Raw genomic sequence first — 20,391 nt, forward strand, 5'->3', positions numbered from 1 at the left:
TTCTTACATCCATATAAAACCAGCAACATGTTACTGGCTTGAAAACAGCAAAAGGGTAAGCTATAGTAAGAACTGTTTTTTGTTTTTTTGATAGTGGAATGCTGAACTATTAACAAATTAGCCATTTTTAACCTCAATTTCTGATTTCCTTGCAGCACTATGAACCTCTCTTGTATTTCTCTTCTGTTTAATATTCAAGACACAGCTGTCTTGCTTCATAATATATGGATGCTAATAACACGCACAGGTATCATTTTAACTGGCAATTCCATCTCTGATCTCAAGCACAGGGCTGGGCCCTTAGCAAACACAAAATAAACATGTTAGATAAAGGAAGAGACAGGTTTGTAACACTGTAATAAAAGCAAAGTCAGAGCTGCAGTCAGGTAGCATGGAGAGGACAAGACTGGGTTGTGGCCAGCTGGTCACAGGTGGGGGAGGGCCTGGGGATGGCTTTCTGGTTGGCAGGTCCCCAGCTCTTGCTGCAGAAGCCAGGAATGCTGGCGTCTCGGTCCCTGTGTTCTTCCTGGCAGTTCCTAGCCAGGGCTCATCTTTGGGACTGTGGCTCTGCTTCTGATCTCCAGCGCCATGAAGAGTGGGTGTGTACTTGCACTTAAAACCACTAGGGCAAATAAAACTGCTGGTAGCATGGACATTGCTCCCGTAAGTTACGTCCTTTTCCTCATTAGCTTTATGTTTTGTTTTTCTCATGGTGATGAAAGGTTAGGAACAATGCAATGAGAAGTGGGAGGGACCTTTCTAGGCCTGACTGCTGTGACCCTTTGCCTCTTGACACCTTTCAATATCGTTGCCACTCACCGTGGGGGAGGGGTCCTTTAAGATAACATAAAGTAGGGGGAGACAAGAGGCATTTGCCTAGCGGTTAAACACTTCTTGGGATCCCACTTCTCACAGGGAAGTGCCTGCGTTTGAGTCCTAGCTCCACTCCTGATTCCAAGTTCCTGTCAATATGCATACCCTGGGGGGCAGCAGGTGATGGCTTAAGTTCTTGGGTGTCTGTCACCCATATGGGAGCTCCAGATGGCTTCCCCATCACCCAGATCTGGCTGTTGTGGACATTTGGGGAGTGAACTAATGGGTGAGAACTTTCTCTGAGTTAATAATAATAATATGATTTGTTTAAAAATGTCTTTTGAGTCACATTGCTTCCACTCAATAACACTATTCTCCTTACCCGTGACCAACTGGGCAAAGCTATACAAGGTGCATTCGGATTCAGCTCTGGTCATTCAAGCCAATTGCCAGCTGCCTGAAATTCACATTTGTTTCTAGGACTACAGGACCCACCAGTGGACTTTAACATTTGTGTTAATTTTAGGAATGACATTTTTTTAGAGGATATATCTGAGACTGGTACTTTAACTCATATTAATAAAAGGTTAAGATAATAAAATGCATGCATGGTTTTTCTAGTTTACAATCTTCTCTCCTACAGTTGCCTATAATAACAGGTATTTGCTCTGTTTGTAATCTGTTGGATTGGAATTCATTCATTTTTGCAGTTACATAGAATGCATGAAAATGGGCTTCATTTTAATTCCTTTATAGTTCATGAGTACTCTTTCTATGACATATGAATAAAATGTTTTGAAAGAGATGTGTGCCTCAGAAGAAATAATAGTAAACAGTTCTCACAGATCCTAAAAAGACACACTGACTATTTATGGAACAGGAACTGAACTTGTCTGGTTGTGCCAGGCTGCCATCTAGGATCTGTCAGCAGTCCTGAGAGCACTGAGCTGTAAGAGTGAATGGATCTGATGTCCCCGCTGTGCGTGCAGCTCCCGATTTTAATAAACAGATGAGGAATGGAGGAGTTAGGTAAGCAGTAATGCGGGGAAGGAGTTTCTTGTGAATTATCAAACGACTCACTTCCTCACTGCTTCTCCTCTTAAACCATCTCACACACAGACTGCTTCGGAAAAAATTAGTCATCTTTGTGCAAATCTTCAGCAGAAGCCATTCTGAAACGGATTCTTCCCACCCCAGTGAACAATTTATGAACCACCAAGAAACGACCACCCATCTCATTCGAACGTGATCTGTGTATCGGAATCCAAGTGAGAGGCCAGCAGCATTCCTTACAAAGCCAAACAATCCAGCTAAGAATTCTAGCTGTGCACGTACCCAGTAGCTTCAGTTTGTCAGCGTCATCTAATGCTGTTTGTAAAGCCGACTCAAAATGGTTACAAGTCCCTAGAGCACTGTGGCTCCTGGGAGCTCTCCACTGCCTCTGACTGGGGATGGGAAGAGTATGGACTGTTAAATATTCATGGCGACTCACAAAGAGCCGGCCAGACGCTTGGGAAAAGGGGATTCATGCCAGAACAAAGCGCCCACCTCTGCTCCCCCCCCACCCCCGGCGGGCGGCTGTCCTGCTCCCCTACCAGACGGGCACACGGGGGCACCTGAGTCCTAGGAAAGAACTGCGGCCCAACCTGCCCCTTTCCCAGGTTCCTCTTCTCTCTTCTCCTCCCACCCCACCACTGAGAAGCACCTCAGAACCTCCTGTTGATTTTATTCCAATTTAAAAGCTTCAAATCCTAAACCTACACTGCTCCTTTTTCAGAGGGGAATGACTGGGTGGGAGCCGTGGGAGCCATTAGGGTGGTGTATCTGCCAATTGCAGGTTTGCCTACAGAAGAATAGAGAGGGAGCTTCTCTTTTATTGCCATATCCAATCTGGCAGAAGAGGCAGGCAACATCTATTTGCTCACTACAGGCGTTCGTGTCTGGATTTCTATGAAGTTTTTTTTTTTTCCCTTATTACAGTATGATGGAATGCACAAAACAGTATTCCACCACACTGGGCGGAGAGTCCAAACTCAGTGCTACCAAAAAGCCCGTAGCTGCCACTACATTACCAGAGCCTTCTTCGGCTTTCTATTTAATAGAGAATCCGTGCATACTTTTTTATAGTACGCATTTTTACAAATTTTTGAAGACTCTCCCTCATATGCATGGATTTCAAAATTGCTTTGCACCAAAATAAGCATCTTTCAGTTCCATTTTCCATGAAAGTACCCTTAAATATATATTATATTCAAAATATACTATAATCCATTTGATAGAAAATACAGCCAGAAACCCAAAAAAGCTTAGGGACGATCCTCAGAAATTATCTTTAATCTGTATTGTAGAAGGCATATTCAAAAAGACTTTGGCTTTCAAAAAGTTCAACGAAACACAGGAAAAGGGGCTGTTCAAACAGAGACAACCACAGTGATCAGAGAGAGAGTGACAGGCTGGAAATCTCTCTACATCTGTCGATATGGCGACACAAACCGCTCGACCGCGAGGCAAAGCTGAGCCACCAAAGATGCACTAAGCTACAAAGCAAAATAAATGACTAACAACCAAAATTAGTTTCAGTTTTTATTATGAATGTCCAAAGTGACAGCATACTGTGAAAGTGTTAGGTTCTCATTGATTAAATTTCAAGAGACCACAGACTACAGCATTCCAAGCACTTTAATTTTTGACAGAGCCAAAACGAATAAAAGAATGATAAAAATATTCTTTTGGGTGAAATGAGTGCTCATACTTGAGTTGAGTTTTTGTAAATTTTTTTTCTCCCCTGCAGGTATTGTGAATACTGATAGATTTCCAAAACACAGATCCTGGTCTGGATACTTGCAACATTTTAATCATCTCTGCCTGAATTCGAAGCTAATAAGAAATGTACTTATAAAGTATGTTTACGATACAATGCCATCTGTCTGTTCACGGTCATTTCCTTACTCTCCCTCAAGGCTTCTGGTCAACCACCTGGGCACCTGCTATTTGTAATAATAACAGGACAGGAAGACTGGAGTGAAACACCTGGAAGACAATTCTGGCTCCTGGATTTTCTCAAAGCTGCATTAAGTTTTTGTTTGTTTGTTTTTTAAATGAAAGTATAAGATTTTCAAAAGTTTGAGAGCATCCAAGGAGATAACTAACAATAATGGACAAAAGCCGACAGTCAAGACCTCCACAGTCTATGCGTATCATGTTGGAGACCACAGCCCTGGTGGGCTAAAGCTATGATCCTGGTAATCTGTAGTTGCAACACAACACCGGCTTCTCTCCCTGAAGGCCTTCCTTGCCATCCTTCCTTTTGTCACTGGGACTGGACAACGCTACAGATGGAGTTTCTTGCCACTGATACTCCAGCCAATCCTGGTCCTGTGGAAGTGTGTATCTCTTACAGATGCAATACTGTTCGTCTGAGTGGATCCTCAAAAAGAACAATTATGAACTAGAAACTCACAGAGTTTGTGTTTAAAATTTATAAAATTAAACCTGCTCCAACAGGTAATACAGGGAGGCATGCTTGCAACCTCTGGATTCAATCACAAACAACGCCTGAGAGCACACAGCCTTCTCAATAGGGAACGGCGGGTTCCTTTTAACGCTTCCTTAAACAAGATCCGATGTGATGCACATTAGAACTTTGAAGCACGTCATTTATTTCTACAAGGCCTGGGACACGGGAGGCTGCCCGGACTTCATGCATCATCTTGCCTGTTGACAAAAGGAACAATAACTGGTCATCACCGGTCAACGGAATAACTTTTCTTAGTTTTTTTTTTCTTTTTTTTTTTTTTTCCAAGATCATTCCTAAAGAAGAGACGGTGTCAATACCACAGCCAATGTTTCTATGTTTGATGGATTTCTGTTCTCTAGAGTGCCATGTCTTCTTCCGGGACTTCAGGGAGACTAGGACATGCAGGGGCCATTTCTCTCCTGAGGCCAGGAGAGAGCCCAGTCCTGGGAGGTGGCGACCCCAGGCTCCGGATGTCACTCTGCTGGTAACTAATGCAGACCCCTAAGCTTGCTGGGCTCGTGTCCTTCAATATGCAGCCTAACAGGACTTCAACAGACGATGTCTTTAAAAAAGGCCACCAACACTTAACTTCTAATGGGTCCATGAGCCGTCACAGCTCCTCACAGAGCACAACCAGGTACGGCCACTTTGGTCCGTGGCAAGGGTCAGGCTTTCCAAATTCCTACACCTGGGGGTGGGGGTGGGGAGGGGTGGTGGCTGTGGTCCTGGTTCAGCCCAGTACTAAGAGCTGGCTGAACTTGCGGAGAAATCTCAAAATATCCATTAGTCTCAGAAATCAATTAAATTCTTCTTAAGTGATAGTGTGATAATACTACGTAAGATTCTGAAAATACCCATTTCCAGGTTTTTATACCTCTTGCCATCTTGAGGTCTGATAAGTCTCATTTTTTTGGTTCTTGCTGGCTTTCTTAAATTAAGAATAATCATATAAAAGCCAAAAAAAATACATCAATACACATAACATGGAAGCATTCTGTAAGAATCATATAATTCAACTAGTTGGACCAGTTTAAGTAACTATGTCAACTATCTTTACCAAGACACACATCTGGTGAGCAGACATGGGACCTCAACCCAGAAAACCTGACACTTAAACTGAAGCTTCTCACCACGATGCTGAGCTGCCTCATCACACCTCTGTTAAACCGATAATGCATTGGGACTAGGAAATTTCCTGTGATTTTTGTCACAGCTGCCAAAGACACATCCGGGAATTAGGCTAAATATTCAGACATTCTGGATGGTTAGTTCTCATTACCAATACAAACACAAAAATCGCAATAATTGAAAGACTGTACTTAGCACTTTTGACTTGATCTTTATGCCTCTGTGGCTGGTAAAACTCAGACAACACAAAAACAACCATTTTTAGTTATATTATGCTATATTGTACCATGACATGTTATTTTATCACTTATTTTTAAGGCATTCTAGTTGTCACCCAGGACAAGTACAATGGTGGGTAATTTTTTTCATCTTTCTACCGTGGTTTGGCACAGGGGCAGACGCAGACACAGCTTATGTGAGAGGCATCAGTGATCCACACTGATCCAAAAGCGGCACCAAGACTATCGATTGCTTTGAGCTATTCTAAGTGTTTTGCTAATAGTTTATCCTTAGAACTTATAAGCTGACTTACAAGCTATCCATGCAAGATAGCGAAGCCTCAGTCTGTGGGCGCTCAGAGCCCTGGTCTTAAATCTAGATCAGATTTGCCAGCCTCTAACAGGATAGGGCTGTGGTAAAGGCACAGAGGCCACCACGGGAAACAGAAAGAAAAAGAACTAGATTTGCTCCAGTTATGGGGTGGGGACAGAGAGCGGTCAGCAAACGCACACACAAGGATTTGTCCAACACAGACCACATTGGCTCTTTGTTGCCAAATAAGAGAAATAAGTACTTCTGTCTTGACAAGGAACTTGAAACAAACAGTCTATAACATTTATTATGGAATCCTGACAAGTATTTCTATGACCATGGTTTTCTTAAGTGCCTCATGGCATGTGACATGATCCATCTCTGAAGAAGGTGGACATTAAAAGTCCCCAAGCAAGGAACAGTGCAGAGACAGCAAGGAGAGCACGGGTGCGGCAGCATCTATTGCAAGGGTGCTTACAATGGGGGACCCGGCTTCCGGCAGCTGAGATGGGGCCGCTTCGGCGACCTGGTCAGGGCCAGGAGCAGGCCAGTCCAGACCGGGAATGGCAACCAGGCCTGTTTTATTCCTCCTCACATGCTGCCTCTTGCTCCTACCCCTGCAGGTTCATGAACACATTAATTCTTATTCTCCATCTCCGCTGCATCGCATCCTGTGTTAAGTGCTTTATAAAGAAGGCCCTGCAACACCAGAACCATCTCCACAGACAGAAAACTGAGGTTCTAAGTGCCATGCCCGTTGCCACAGGGGGGACAGCAGAGTGGAGTTTCGAGCTGGAGACAGAGGAGGAAAGCACAATTGCATCTGCTGGCTCACTTCCTAAATGCCTGCAATGGCTGGGACTGGGCCAGGCCAAAGCCACCAAGCCAGAACTCAATCTGGGCCACCCACGTGGATAGCAGAGACCCAAGTGCTCTAGCCATCATCTGCTGTCTCCCAGGGTGCGCACTAGCAGGAAGCTGGAATCAAGACTGGAGCTGAGACCTGAGCCCAGGCCTTCGGATGTGGGACACAGGGTTCCACGAGGTGTTCCAGCCATTGTGCCACCCACCCCCAGATGAGCTTCCAGTCCGCAGTTCCCGTTTCTTCTCTGTGTGTATCACTTCAGCACCTGCTGGACCACTGAGCAGAAGCGCCTCTGAATGCCGCACCTGTGGCACCACACCCAGCAGGAGCTTCTGCATCTAAAGCCTGCTCACAACCACACAGCCCCTGCTGCTCCAGGGAGCCACGCTGAGGGACACCACAAACGGCAGGGCTCATTCCAAACCCCGTAAGAAGCCGCTGTCAGGGGTCACGATCCCCGGTGATACTGGACAGGAGTTGTCAGTACACAAAGAATGGAAGGTCAAAAACCCTACAGTGGAAACATGGTGCAGCAGATAAGACTTTCGGTTTGTTTTTTAAACAAATCAGAGAAGCAGCAGTGCCTGGAGGGGGAAGTAATACCTGCAGGAAACTCAAGGTTTTGGGACCAGTTTTCTGCATCACATGTTGCTGTCAATGATGCACTTGCCACAAGTATCCTGAGTGTGGAAAAGCACAGGTCACTACAGTCACTGTTTTATAAGACTGACTCCACGAAGGCACATGGGAAGGAAGGTGGTCCTTCTACAGAGTGGCCGACTGGGAGCCTGGGCTGCCAGGTAATTTGTGACAACATCTCTGGTTGAGCTAACCAGTCTGGCAAAGTAGAAAAAAAAAAAAAAAGCAGACTTCAAACAGTTCATGGAAAATGAAATTAAAACGTTAAGTTTATTGGGACAGGCTTTTCAGCACAGTGGTTAACATGCTGCTTGGGATACCTGCATCTCACGTGGGAGTGCTTGGGTTCAAGTCCCGGCTCTGCTTCCAAGTCCAGCTTCCTGCTAATGTGCACCGTGGAGAGCATTAGCTGGTGGCTCAAGTGCTTGGGCCCTGCTGCTCTTGTGGGGAACCTGGACTGAGCCTGGCCCTGCCCAGCTATTGTGGGCATTTGGGAGTGGACTAGTGGATAGGAAGTCTCTATTTCTCTGCCTTTTAAATAAGTTAGAATTTAGAAAAATAAAAAGAACAAGCTTATAAGTGCAAATAGTTTTGAAATCCACAAGTTTTTCATAATATGCATTTTCCACGAATCTGTTGAAGATCCATGTATATTCATCAATCCCACTTGGCAGCTGAGAAAACTGAGGGTCAGAGAGTTTAGACGACGTGGCCACGATGACAAACCTAGAAGCCAGGTGGCAGAGACTAGATTTCTTTCTTTCTTTTTTTTCTTTTTTTGACAGGCAGAGTGGACAGAGAGAGACAGAGAGAAAGGTCTTCCTTTGCCGTTGGTTCACCCTCCAATGGCCGCTGCGGCCGGCACACTGCGCTGATCCGAAGGCAGGAGCCAGGTACTTATCCTGGTCTCCCATGGGGTGCAGGGCCCAAGCACCTGGGCCATCCTCCACTGCACTCCCTGGCCACAGCAGAGAGCTGGCCTGGAAGAGGGGCAACCGGGACAGAATCTGGCGCCCCGACCGGGACTAGAACCCGGTGTGCCGGCGCCCGCAAGGCGGAGGATTAGCCTAGTGAGCCGCGGCGCCGGCCAAAGACTGGATTTCAAGCTAAGTGTGCTGGATTCCAGAGTGACAGGCCTTCCCCCAGAGACCTGAACAAAGCAGCAGCAGAGCCTGGGGTCCTGCTGTGCAAGAGGCCTCAGCCATGCCCAGCACCGCAGGGAGGCCCGGGCCACGCCAATGCAGCCCAGCCGCAGGGACTGACACAGCACTGACTCCCTCCTTCACTGGTTGGCAAACGACTATCGGCTGGCTGTCATTTCTAAATTAGGGTGGAGAAAGCAAAGAAAGAGAGGACCCCAGGTGGAGACACAGGGAGGCTCCGGCCCTCTTTAATTAGGCCTCACGGCTCCCCCCAACCCTTTACATCTCTTTTCAGAGCTGCCAGTGATCAGCTGAGCAGAGGACTGGGATTCTGACATCTTCCACCGCTCCATTCTGCACAAAGCGCAGAGGTGTGTGATGACGAAGCCAGAGGAATGTTTGCACAGGGGTGACCGCTTCCACGGATCACCCGTGGGCCCAAAGGAAGGTGGCGCAGCAGCTGCGAGGACTCAGGATGTGTGAGGTCCTTCCCAGCATGCATTCAGACCCAAGCCTCACCAGCCTGCCCTGCCGTGTGGAAAAGAAGGCGCCGAGGTACCAGTGGATGGCAGGCCCCAACCTGCCTCATCCAGCGGATAGGTTTGGTCCACCCACACGGGCACAGAACGGCTGGCACAGGCCCGCAAGTGTCCGTGTGTGTAGATGCAAGTTCACGTAATTTGCTACTGTTCTGTAGTTAAAATCCTGCTTAAAGTGTGTGGAGCTCAGTCCCACTGGATTACAACGATATGAAGGCATGGCTTTCCAAGAATCGAGTCTAAGAATAATTGGAATAAAATAGTGGCAATCATTTCCTATCAGGGGCATTCACTCTTAACATGGGAGCTGCCCAGTGCTGCTCTGCTAGGCTGAGACCACACTCCCTGCTTCACGTTCAAACGCACACCCTGCAGGCAACCTTTGAGGGTTCCCAAAGAAGCTACTTACTCTACTATAAAAGAAAAGAGGCATCGAATCAGGGCCAAAATAGAACCCCAGAAACACAAGGGACAAGATGACCATTTCCATCTTGAGGACACTTCTCGGAACAAGCTCAGAGGTTCCACATTCGCTCAGGTCCATACAAAGATTGTGAATCAAGGTGACACTTTGCCTCTTGGTCCTACAATGTCCCTTATTCATGTAACTCGAATATCTCAGATACTATACCCTCAGGAATTACGTCACTGGCCACTAACGTTCCAAACACAGCGAAGACTTCTGGATGACAGAGGACTGAGCTGTTTCCTTAGGTGCTGGAGTTCACCACGGGTGAGCTGGTGGACGGAGGCTCAGGGTCCCAGGGCCTGGCTGACCCCCCCAGCAAGCCCATACTGTGGCATCAGACACACTGCGTTTGCAACGCTGTGACGCCTCAGCCGTGAGACGGAGGTGAATGCCAGCACTGAGGCCGTGAGCGCTCTTCTCCCTCCAGCAGCCGTGGTCTCAGGCAGCCCTGGTGACGGAGGCGGGCAGCAAAGGTGCTCGCTCCTGCCTGGTGTCACAGGCTGAAGCTCCCGGCTCCCTCTCTCTGGAAGGCTCTTCCCTGGCAGCCCAGACCCCGTCCTCCTCCCTCTGTGCCTCTTCCCATCATCTCCTCCCCCTTTCCTCGACCGTGAGCTCCTCCGTGATGGAAAGAGAATGAAGCAGGCCACGACCTCCCACCTTCCCCACGGATCACGGTGCCAGTGCCCACGCCTCCTGGCCACTGCAGTCAGGATGCGCCCTTCTCCACCCTGCTCCCCAGCCTGCAAAACCAACCACACCTCCTCCTTCCACCCCCACCTCCCAGTGTTCTCTGTCTCTCTCTGGGCCACTCCTGTCACAGGAGAAGCTCATCACAGGCAAGTAAGAACCAAAACACCTGTATTCAAAACAAAGCCAACATCACGCTCCTGTCAAGGGACAAGAGAAAAACCAAGAACTTATGCTCACAATGCTCAGAGATCTGTACCCAAGCTTTGCCACATGGGTGAGCTATCTTTGGCTGCACAGGCCCTGGCAGGTCAGGACTTCGACACCTTGAACTTTGGGGTTGGGGGACAGTGTAAGAAGCAGTAAGAGACTGGAAAAGAACAGGTGATGAAGGCGCCCTTCTAGGACCTACCTGATGACACACTGCCAGGTTTACAGCTGGGAACCAGATTGCAGGCTCCACAAGAGCAAAGCCAAGGTCTGAACTTGATTTTGAAAGATCTTGACTCCTAGGCATGGTACCCTTGCATGAAGGACCGAATGAGTCAAAGGGAAATGATACTGAATGACATTCACATCTTGGAAGACCAAAGACTACTTGCTGAACCTTAACCGCTTTAGATGGACCAGGTGAGGCAGCCTGAGACGTTGGTCCCACTGGCCATGGGCTCAGCTCCACCGTGTGGAGTCCCTTAGGTTGGGCTGATGCTAAGTTCCAATGGATTCTGCGTGAGGGCTTGCTCTGACAGCCCTCCTTTTGGCTTAAAGGTTACACAGTTTGACTTTGGGTTTCCAAAAGCAGATATACTGTGACGTTAATGCATGGCAGGCCGCATGACTCACTGCCTTCCAATGTTTTCTGGAGGCTCCAAGCATGGTCTAACAGATGGGGCACGTCCAGTCTGCAGGCCATATAAGGACCACAAAATCACGTGGTCTGACCCTGCCAAGGCAACCACAGGCAGGACTCAAAGTTCAATAAATCTATAGCTGAGTAATTTTTAAGCTGATAATGTTATAAATTTCCAAGTTGCCTTTGGCAGAAAAAAGGTTCCCCACTCCTGCTAGGACATTAATGAAATCTTATTTTTGGTGCACTGGGAGAAGTCTGTGTTTAAAGAAATCCTATTGCTGATTTCTTTCTCTTTTCTTTTTCGTAAGGCAAAGGAGCTGTTTGAGAAGTGCACAATCACATTTAAAATCATTTTGGATTTTCATATATCCAGTTTGCTGAAAGCAAACTCAATCTGGCATCTTCAGCTGTCTTCACCACTGAATTGGAGAGGCTATATGGCTGCCCATTCGAGCAGATGCTAGTTTTTTAATAGTTGCAGAAGCTAATTTGCTAACTGAATGAGTGGCAGAGAACTGACATGCCTCCGTCAGGGCCATGACAAGCCGCACACTCTTCTCAGATGCCGGAAAACAGAGTCCAAAGGAAAAGGGAGTGCTGGGAAACCTGAGACAGGACCAGCCACCTGCGGGCTCTGGGAGACTGCCTGCCCCAAGAAAGGACCAGGCTCTGGGAGAATGCCTGTTTGCAGACAGGACTAGCCACCGTGGGCTCTGGGAGATCACCTGTTCTGAGACAGGACCAGCCACTGTGGGCCCTGGGAGACTGTCTGTTCTGAGACAGGACTAGCCACTGTGGGCTCTGGGAAACCGCCTGTTCTGAGACAGGACTAGCCACCTGCGGGCTCTGGGAAACCGCCTGTTCTGAGACAGGACCAGCCACGGTGGGCTCTGGGAGAACGCCTGTTCTGAGACAGGACCAGCCACCGTGGGCCCTGTGAGACCACCTGTTCTGAGATAGGACCAGCCATGGTGGGCTCTGGGAGAACGCCTGTTCTGAGACAGGACCAGCCACCGTGGGCTCTGGGAGACCGCCTACCCCAGGAGGGGCAGAGCCAGGGGAACTTGCAGGGACCCAGGCTGGCCAGCAGGCTCAGGTGCCTCTCTCAGGGGACTCACTTCTTCATTTCTCATGCAGATGCTTTGTCAAGTGGGAACTGGCTGTTAAAATAATAATACAAATAAAAAGAAATACTAGTGAAAATACAAGAAGAGAAGGACGACTATTCATCACGTGCATTTGGAGTGGCATGAGCACCAACTGCTTCCAAGCCTGCCTCAACAGCTAATCTGACTTATGCATGTTTCTCATTTCACACAGTCTTGCACGCCTGTGCTCAGCACGGGACTGGACAGGAGCGGGGCTGCACCTCCATAAAGTGGGCACAGTGCAGAGGCAGCAAAAGCATTAGGGCTCTGTTTACCCTTCAACCACAAGTGGGCAGGCTCTCCTGAGCTCCTGCCCCCTGCAGCATGCCTACCAGCCGCTGAGCCTGGGAGTTAAACAGCAGTAACTGTGATGTTGATGAAAGACCATACTTGAATTGCATGTCTTAAAAAAAAAAAAAAAACAGTTTGCGGGAAGGCATGGTGTCATATGTTAACAAGATGACAGAGAACTCCAAACATGCTCCACGTGAATGAGCCACTAATAGATTTTCTCTTCTATCAGCACAGCAGTCACAGGAACAGGTGCTTGGCAGATCCCAAAGTGCAGAACAGAATACGATTCAATTTAAAAACAAAATCAAACAAAACCAAACCAAACATGGGCTTTTTGCAATCATATTTCTCAGACGCTCTGGAGGATTTAGGGTAAGTAAATCTCTCCCTTTGTGGTGTCTGGGAACCTGCTGTGCGCTGCCTTTATACTCCACGCAGAATTCCATCAAATGCTCCCAAGGTGACGTGGCACGGAGCGTCCCAGAACACGGCTCACAACTCTCCTGGGCAGGGCACGTGCACCTCACCCACCTGTCTGGAGCCCTGTACCTTTTTACAGAGACCCTTAGACGTCTGCGAGGGACACATCTCAGGTGAACAGCAAATCCCACTACAGTACGGAACCTCCCTCTAAAAATCAGCGTTCAGTGATGCGTCAGAGGGGCCGAGGGGATGCGAGGATGATGGCGGTCACCAGCTCAGAGATGCGCCCCGGCCACCTGGCCCTGCAGGTCACATTTGTGCCTCAGCAAAACTCCAGGTCAGGGGCCGGCGCCGTGGCTCACTTGGCTAATCCTCCGCCTGCGGCACTGGCATCCCATGTGGGCGCCGGGTTCTAGTCCTGGCTGCTCCTCTTCCAGTCCAGCTCTCTGTTATGGCCTGGGAAGGCAGTGGAGGATGGCCCAAGTGCTTGGGCCCCTGCACCTGCATGGGAGACCAGGAAGAAGCACCTGGCTCCTGGCTTTGGATCAGCGCAGCTCCAGCCATAGCGGCCATTTGGGGGATGAACCGACGGAAGGAAGACCTTTGTGTCTCTCTCTCTCTCTCTAACTCTATCTGTCAAAAAAAACACTACAGGTGTCAGATTTGGCTTGGACTTGCTGAAACCATAAATGTTGGAATCAGGAATGCTAGTCAGGCTCGACCAGGCCTTTAGGGGGCCCTGTCTGCACGGCCTGAGTGGGAGTCTGGCAAGCCACTGACGGCATCTACACAACTTTTGCTTGGAAAGGTGCATTCTGATAGGATTTTAAGCACTACCAATGAGCTGGTTCAAATTAGGGGCCGCTAGTGTCTACCCACGGATCCACCCGAGGCCTCCAGAGACCTCCCAGGACGACACCTCTGCCTCTGTACTCTTCTTCAAGCTCTGAGTTGTGGGTGCATTTATCACGTGCACCAAGTGACACACAAGCTGGTGAGGCCCGTGGGCTCCCCGTGACCCAGTGGAAGCTGACGCCCGGCACCATCCGCACAAGGGCTACAGAGCAGGGTCACGAGCCGGGACAGGGCTGGGTGTTCCTGGCTTAAGTGGCTCGGCGGGGAGACAGAACTAAGAAAGCAGAACTGCAGTAGGTCCCAGGACAACCGGAGCACAGCCCTGACTGTAAACTACGGATAAGAAAGTGCTGCCGGCGCCGCGGCTCACTAGGCTAATGGCCTTGCGGCGCCAGCACACCGGGTTCTAGTCCTGGTCGGGGTGCCAGATTCTGTCCCGGTTGCCCCTCTTCCAGGCCAGCTCTCTGCTGTGGCCAGGGAGTGCAGTGGAGGATGGCCCAGGTGCTTGGGCCCTGCACCCTATGGGAGACCAGGAGGAAGCACCTGGCTCCTGGCTTCGGATCGGCGCAGTGCGCCGACTGTAGCAGCCATTTGGGGAATGAACCAACGGAAGGAAGACTCTCTCTCTCTCTCTCTCTCTCTCTCACTTTCTAACTCTGCCTGTCAAAAAAAAAAAAAAAAAGTGTTACACAACGAGACAATTCCGTTCATTCTGAGCCACGGCCCATTCACCAAAGTTCACAATTCAGGCCTCTCTTTCATGTCTTGCGAAGGAACTGCTACTTACTTTTCCCACCGCCTGCTACACCCAAAGCCTCTGCTGTGTCCTTGCTGGCAACTTCAGAGAAAATATTTCTGGCTCTTGGGATGACTTGATCCAAGGCCACTTCTCCCTTTTCTGACAGCACAGCTTGAACTTGGCAGCCACAGTGCTGGTGAAGCCAAGTCTGACCGTCAACCTATCCCTGCGGCGAGGCGGGAGGACACGGATGTCTCACCTGCACCAGGTGCTCTGCCTCAGCCCTGCTTCGGGCCTTCCCACAGCTGCCGCTAATCCCCTCTCACCACGAGGACCAGGCCCAGTTAGGTCACCTCCTTGATTCCTGCAGCTGGGAGGAGGCAGGGCCAACGTTTGCACCCAACTTCTCCGCTCCTTCTGTGTTCCCCCACAGAGGTCACTCCCTACCGCTCTACATCCCTCCCTGGGTCGGGTTCCGTCTCACTGTGGTTGTTGAAGGTTATGGTCTAACTACAGGCTGGGTGGGCGGAGCGTGCAGGTGCAGGATGAACCTAGCCTGACCAAGGGCTCTGTTATCCACTGTTAGGTCTGTGCTGCCCGCGAGCCCAGGTGAGAAAATCATCTTAAAGCGACCTCATTGCCTTTTCGTTCTCTCTGGAATTAGGACAAGGCCAGCATCTCTCTCCCTTTCTGCAGCCTACTCTTCGGGACAATTCCCAGGAGACCGAACAGAGCAGCTCTTTGGAGAAGGTATCTACACTTTGCATTGTAGTAGCTGGACGGATGCGGATATAGGGCAGGGCACCAGAGGGCGGTGCGCAGAGGAACGGCACAGGCAGGAGGCAACCCACCACCACTGAAAAAGGAAATAAAACTCGAGGGCCCAGGGCAGGGAGACGGCCCTCACGAAGCATGGGCTTGCTCTGCCCTGACCAGGACGCACATGCATGTCTCAGGGGCCTCAACAGTGTTGACAGTGGGTGTTTGAGTGGAAACAAAGGACTTGCATTTTAATTATGGTGTCTACTCATTTACTTATTTAAGGAGACAAATGAAATTCTAGGGGCAAGTACTCCAGATGTAGTAAATTTAGCAAATACAAATAGATAAGAAGGGCCAGTGTTGTGGCACAGTGGGTTAAGCTACTGCTTATTTTTTATTTTTTGACAGGCAGAGTGGACAGTGAGAGAGAGAGACAGAGAGAAAGGTCTTCCTTTTGGTGTTGGTTCACCCTCCAATGGCCGGCGCGGCCGGCGTGCTGCGGCCGGCGCACCGCGCTGATCCGATGGCAGGAGCCAGGTACTTCTCCTGGTCTCCCATGGGGTGCAGGGCCCAAGCACTTGGGCCATCCTCCACTGCACTCCCTGGCCACAGCAGAGAGCTGGCCTGGAAGAGGGGCAACCGGGACAGAATCCGGTGCCCCAACCGGGACTAGAACCCGGTGTGCCGGCGCCGCAAGGCGGAGGATTAGCCTAGTGAGCTGCGACGCTGGCCAGCCACTGCTTATAACACCTACATCCCATACAGGAGTGCTGGCTTGAGTCCTGGCAGCGCCACACCCTGCCCAGCTACCTGCTAATCCGTCTGGGAAGGCAGCAAAAGATGGCCCAAGAGCTTGGCGCCCCTGTGGGAAACCAGGACTGAGTTCCTGTCTCCTGGCTTTGGCCTGGCCCAGCCCTGGCTGTTGCAATCATTTGGGGAATGAACCACAGAATGAAAGATTTCTCTCTCTCTCTCTCTCTCTGATGCTTGCTTTTCAAATAAATATTTAAACCTTCAACAAAATTTTCAGGAAATATTTTTATGAATATATCCAAAATATTGCACAGGGCATAATTATACTGAGTTATTTGTTCCATGTCTGGAATTCAGAATGAGCTAATAATGTTTTGTATTTTCTCTAGCATCCTCCCAGGGGGTACAGGGGGTGGGTACCTTAAGGACCCTGAAGTAGCATGCCAGGTTTGTTCCTTTCCACAGCAAGAATGGTTTTCAGGTGTGTATTCTTTACTGCTTGTCCCTAATTGCAAAAATACCCCCTTCACAAGTCCCATCATGCAACTGTCGTCTGCCAGGTACTATTGTAGGAGCTGCAGACAGATACGTGAGTCGGTCATCTCGGGTGAACACGCCGTTTCACCCTCATTCATTCCAGGAAACCCATGACCATCCTGCAGGGAGGAGCCAGGTTGAAATGACAGGGCCCCAGGAAGAGAAGGGTGGGACTGCCAGGCCTGATTTGCATATCTCCATTTCCGGGTGCCAGAGAACGGAGCCTCACCAGGCTGACCCTGCAGTAGAGACAACAACAGACAGGACAGGGAGCAGAGCGTGCTAGAAGGAAAAACCAACAGGAGTTGGGGTGGGACTGTTCCAGGTGTGGTGACTGTTAAAGACAGGGTAATGAGAGCTTGAGGGGTGTGCCCAAGTGAGAGAGGGAGGCAGACGAAGAGGGAGGAGGGGGATCACTGACATTCGCACTGGAAGCCTCTGGAACTTTCTAGTGTGGAAAACAGAGGCTTCAGGCCAGCCCTGCGACCCTTAACGTGAGCACTGGAAGTAAGGGGGGTGGATCCCACACTACGATGGCCTGGCCTTCTGGGGTGTGTCTGTGGAAGGCTGACGGCCCACAGACTGTGTGAAGAAGGCGAGACTGTAATCTGGAGAGCTAATTTGCTCTCTCCCTATCAGCAAGGCATGCTGGGGCAGGAGCAATGCGTGTGGCCACCCATGCCAACGCTTCCTGCCACGGTCACTCGTGGCTCCAGGGGACTCTACTTGGGAATCTGGCCCCTGTTTAAAAGTTCAAGGACGCACACCTGGCGCAGGGCTGCGGGGACTCCGCCCAGAGGCAGGTGCTGCCCATCACGTGTCCCTGACAGCTCTCCCCTATGCCCTGGACTTCCACACGGAAGTCACATTTCTGATAGTGAGGGAGAGGCCTCGTCAAGTTTCAAGATAAGAGTAAAATGTGTATGCTCTCAACCTAGCTGGGAAAAAATCCTTTTGTTATTTTTAAAATATTAAAAAAAAAAAAAAAAGAAAAGAAACATGGCTCACTGGAACCTGTAAGAACGTTCTGTTCTCTGGCACCCGGAAATGGAGATATGCAAATCAGGCCTGGCAGTCCCACCCTTCTCTTCCTGGGGCCCTGTCATTTCAACCCGGCTCCTCCCTGCAGAATGGTCACGGGTTTCGTGGAATGAATGAGGGTGAAACGGCCGTGTTCACCCGAGACGACCGACCCAAACCTTCCCGGGTGGAATTGCCGTGAACAGCTCGGCCTGCGTGCCAGCCACGCTGGATGTGCAGGTGACAGTCTGAGAGACAGAACTAGAGTCACAGAATCTCAGGGTCCAGGAGGGCTTCCCCGCCATCACGCCAGGGGTCCACTCGGACCCCTGAGCTGTCTCCTGCCTTCTCTGGCAGCCGCCTTCGTCTGTCTGGGAGGCGTTTTTCTTTCTGGACAGCACCAGTCGCTAGGAAGCTCAGATCTGCTAAACCCCATCCCTCAGCTGCACTTCAGTTATTTTAAGTCAGTCGCCTTAACACCCTCAGATGTTCTCCAGGGCGAGCACCGTGAGCCTCAGCAGGCCTGCGCATCGGGGTCATCCTCCTACAGACACACCCTAAACTGTCCCTCAGTGAACGCAAACTGGGACTGGCTCTGAAATGTCAGCTCTGGTCTGCGCGTGGCGGACGGAACAGCACTGTCCGGGGCCTGGCACCTATCTCAGCCTGAACCAGGTCCTTGTGCGGGGAAGCCTAGATAACCGTGCAAGCCTGCACCGCCGCTGGTGCCCACCTGCCCCGGGGCACTGTGCAGCAGCAGCCTTGCACCCTGCACTTGGAACAGCCGAGGCTGGGACCCAGGCTCCTCACTCCGAGGCAGCGGGCAGGTGAGGGGTGTCTCCACCTGGCCTCGACTGGCAGTCAGCAGTTTGAGCGGGCTGGGGTCCCAGCCGGCGGCTGCACTGCCTTCCAGCCTCCGACTCCGCCCTTTTCACAAAGAACTGGAGTGAGTATCTCAGACTCCGACAGAAGCCCCGTGCACATCTTTCTCACTTGCCACTGAGGAAGCCCGCGTTCCAGGCTGCAAGGATTTTTCCTGGCAGGAACTGCTCTGGGTGAACCCGCGCCAGCTCTGCTGGGGCACAGGATTCCATCTTATTAATTCTTTTCAGCGCCTTGCTGGGAACGATGACAAGTTCTAGGGAGCGATCCTTGTCTCTGCTTGGAAACCAAAGCATTTGCCTCATTCGCCTGCTCCCGAGCACCAGTACTGTCTCCTGTCGCCACAGTTCCTGGTTTGCTGTGCCCAGGAGGCCAGTCTGGAAGCTCTTCTGGTTCCCAGGGATGTCGCTTTTCAGGGCCACAGGGACTGAGAACGAGCGGGAGCCCCCCGACAACCTTCTCGCCTGTGCTAGGCTTCAGCTCCCGCTGAAGCGAAGCTGAGCTGCTTCCACTTACGCACAAGGCCACGGGTGCCCGTGCCTCCTCCCCATCTCTTGCTTTTTGCTCTGAGTGATGCTTAAAAACAAACAACCAAACAAACAGAAAACCCACTGCCGCATAAGCTAACCTCAGATCTGCCTGGAGCCTCCGGTCCACCTGTCACGGTTTTTTCTATTTCACGCTCATCTTAGGCATCTTTCTCTCCTGCCCCCTCCTCTGGGATTTGGACCCCTTATACAGCGCTGAGTTGACGCGAGCGTCTCCTCCTCTTCTCATTGGGATCGTGCGCCACTTTCCTTATGCCAGCTGGGTGCTACCACCGGGTTTATCACTCCTTTGAGTCAGCTTTCCGGTTTGAAATTGTGTCCATTGTCTCTGAACTCTCTGAAAAGGACCAGCTGTCCTTAAAGCCACAGGTGCACAAGGCCACCACATACTGTGCACAGCACATTCTTCATACTGGTAACTGCTGCTTGTTCACCCTGCGCCCTGCCGTGAGTCCTGCACATCCCATCCACACGTTCAGTAATGGTGACAGACACCCATTCGTGCTACCCTCTGCCTCTGCCCAGGATTCCCATCAGCACCCTGGACATGCAGGGAGTGTTAGCCCCACTTTTTTTTTTTTTTCCCCAGAGAAAACTCAGAGAGGAGAAGCCTGGCCCAAGGAAAGCCACTGAGTAAGGGGCAACACTTCCGGGGGACTCCAGAACCCATGATGCTTCCTCTGCCCCACGCTATCCGGGATCCTTTAAAACAGGTTTCTGCCTGCAATGTTTATTCTTTATGGCAGACAGAATTCTTCTTCTATACTTTTAGGAATTAAAAAAGTACTAACTAGATTTAGGACTATAATCGATTTTCACCCCCGTACTTAACTCTTATGTGATTTTTTAATGGTATTTATTATTTGGATGATTTAAAAACTAGAATCATAATAACAGAAATAGAGTACGCATAGTCTGAGACCCAACTGTATCTATACAATAGGGCAAAGACTCTCCTGTAACATTTCATAAGAGTTTTTTTTTTTTTAATTAGAAAGAAGTTGTTTTGTGAAACTGTGACACTTCCTGATAAGAATTTTATTATAAAAAATAGGACAGAGATAGACTTGCTTATGTGTTAAAGAGGTGGGGGTGCGTGTGGGCAGGCCTGCATAAACCTCTCCCACCATCACCGGTGCAGGGGACCACGGCTGCCAAGTTCCCTCCCTGCTCCCATTTTGCACAAAGCCCCGGAGATGTGGCTTTTGAGTCTGCAGGTGGACGTGTCCAGGGGCGCAGTCTCGCAG

The 20,391-nt window shown here is 50.1% G+C and overlaps 1 protein-coding gene across 4 annotated transcripts in view; it reads right to left on the minus strand.

Annotated features, from left to right (window-relative positions):
• SCAF8 (SR-related CTD associated factor 8) overlaps positions 1-20,391 on the minus strand; it is a 247,115-nt gene that overhangs the window by 72,748 nt on the left and 153,976 nt on the right. For 3 of the 4 annotated variants that reach the window (XR_007923154.2, XM_070073358.1, XM_051855237.2), the window contains one exon: positions 3,384-4,527. The exons of the other annotated variant lie outside the window; for it this stretch is intronic. The gene's annotated coding sequence lies outside the window, so the exon portion shown is untranslated. Of the gene's footprint in view, positions 1-3,383; positions 4,528-20,391 lie in introns of those variants that run through there. 4 annotated transcript variants of the gene reach the window in all.

The sequence above is a fragment of the Oryctolagus cuniculus genome, chromosome 5 (genome assembly GCF_964237555.1).
Source record: "Oryctolagus cuniculus chromosome 5, mOryCun1.1, whole genome shotgun sequence".
NCBI lineage: Eukaryota > Metazoa > Chordata > Mammalia > Lagomorpha > Leporidae > Oryctolagus > Oryctolagus cuniculus.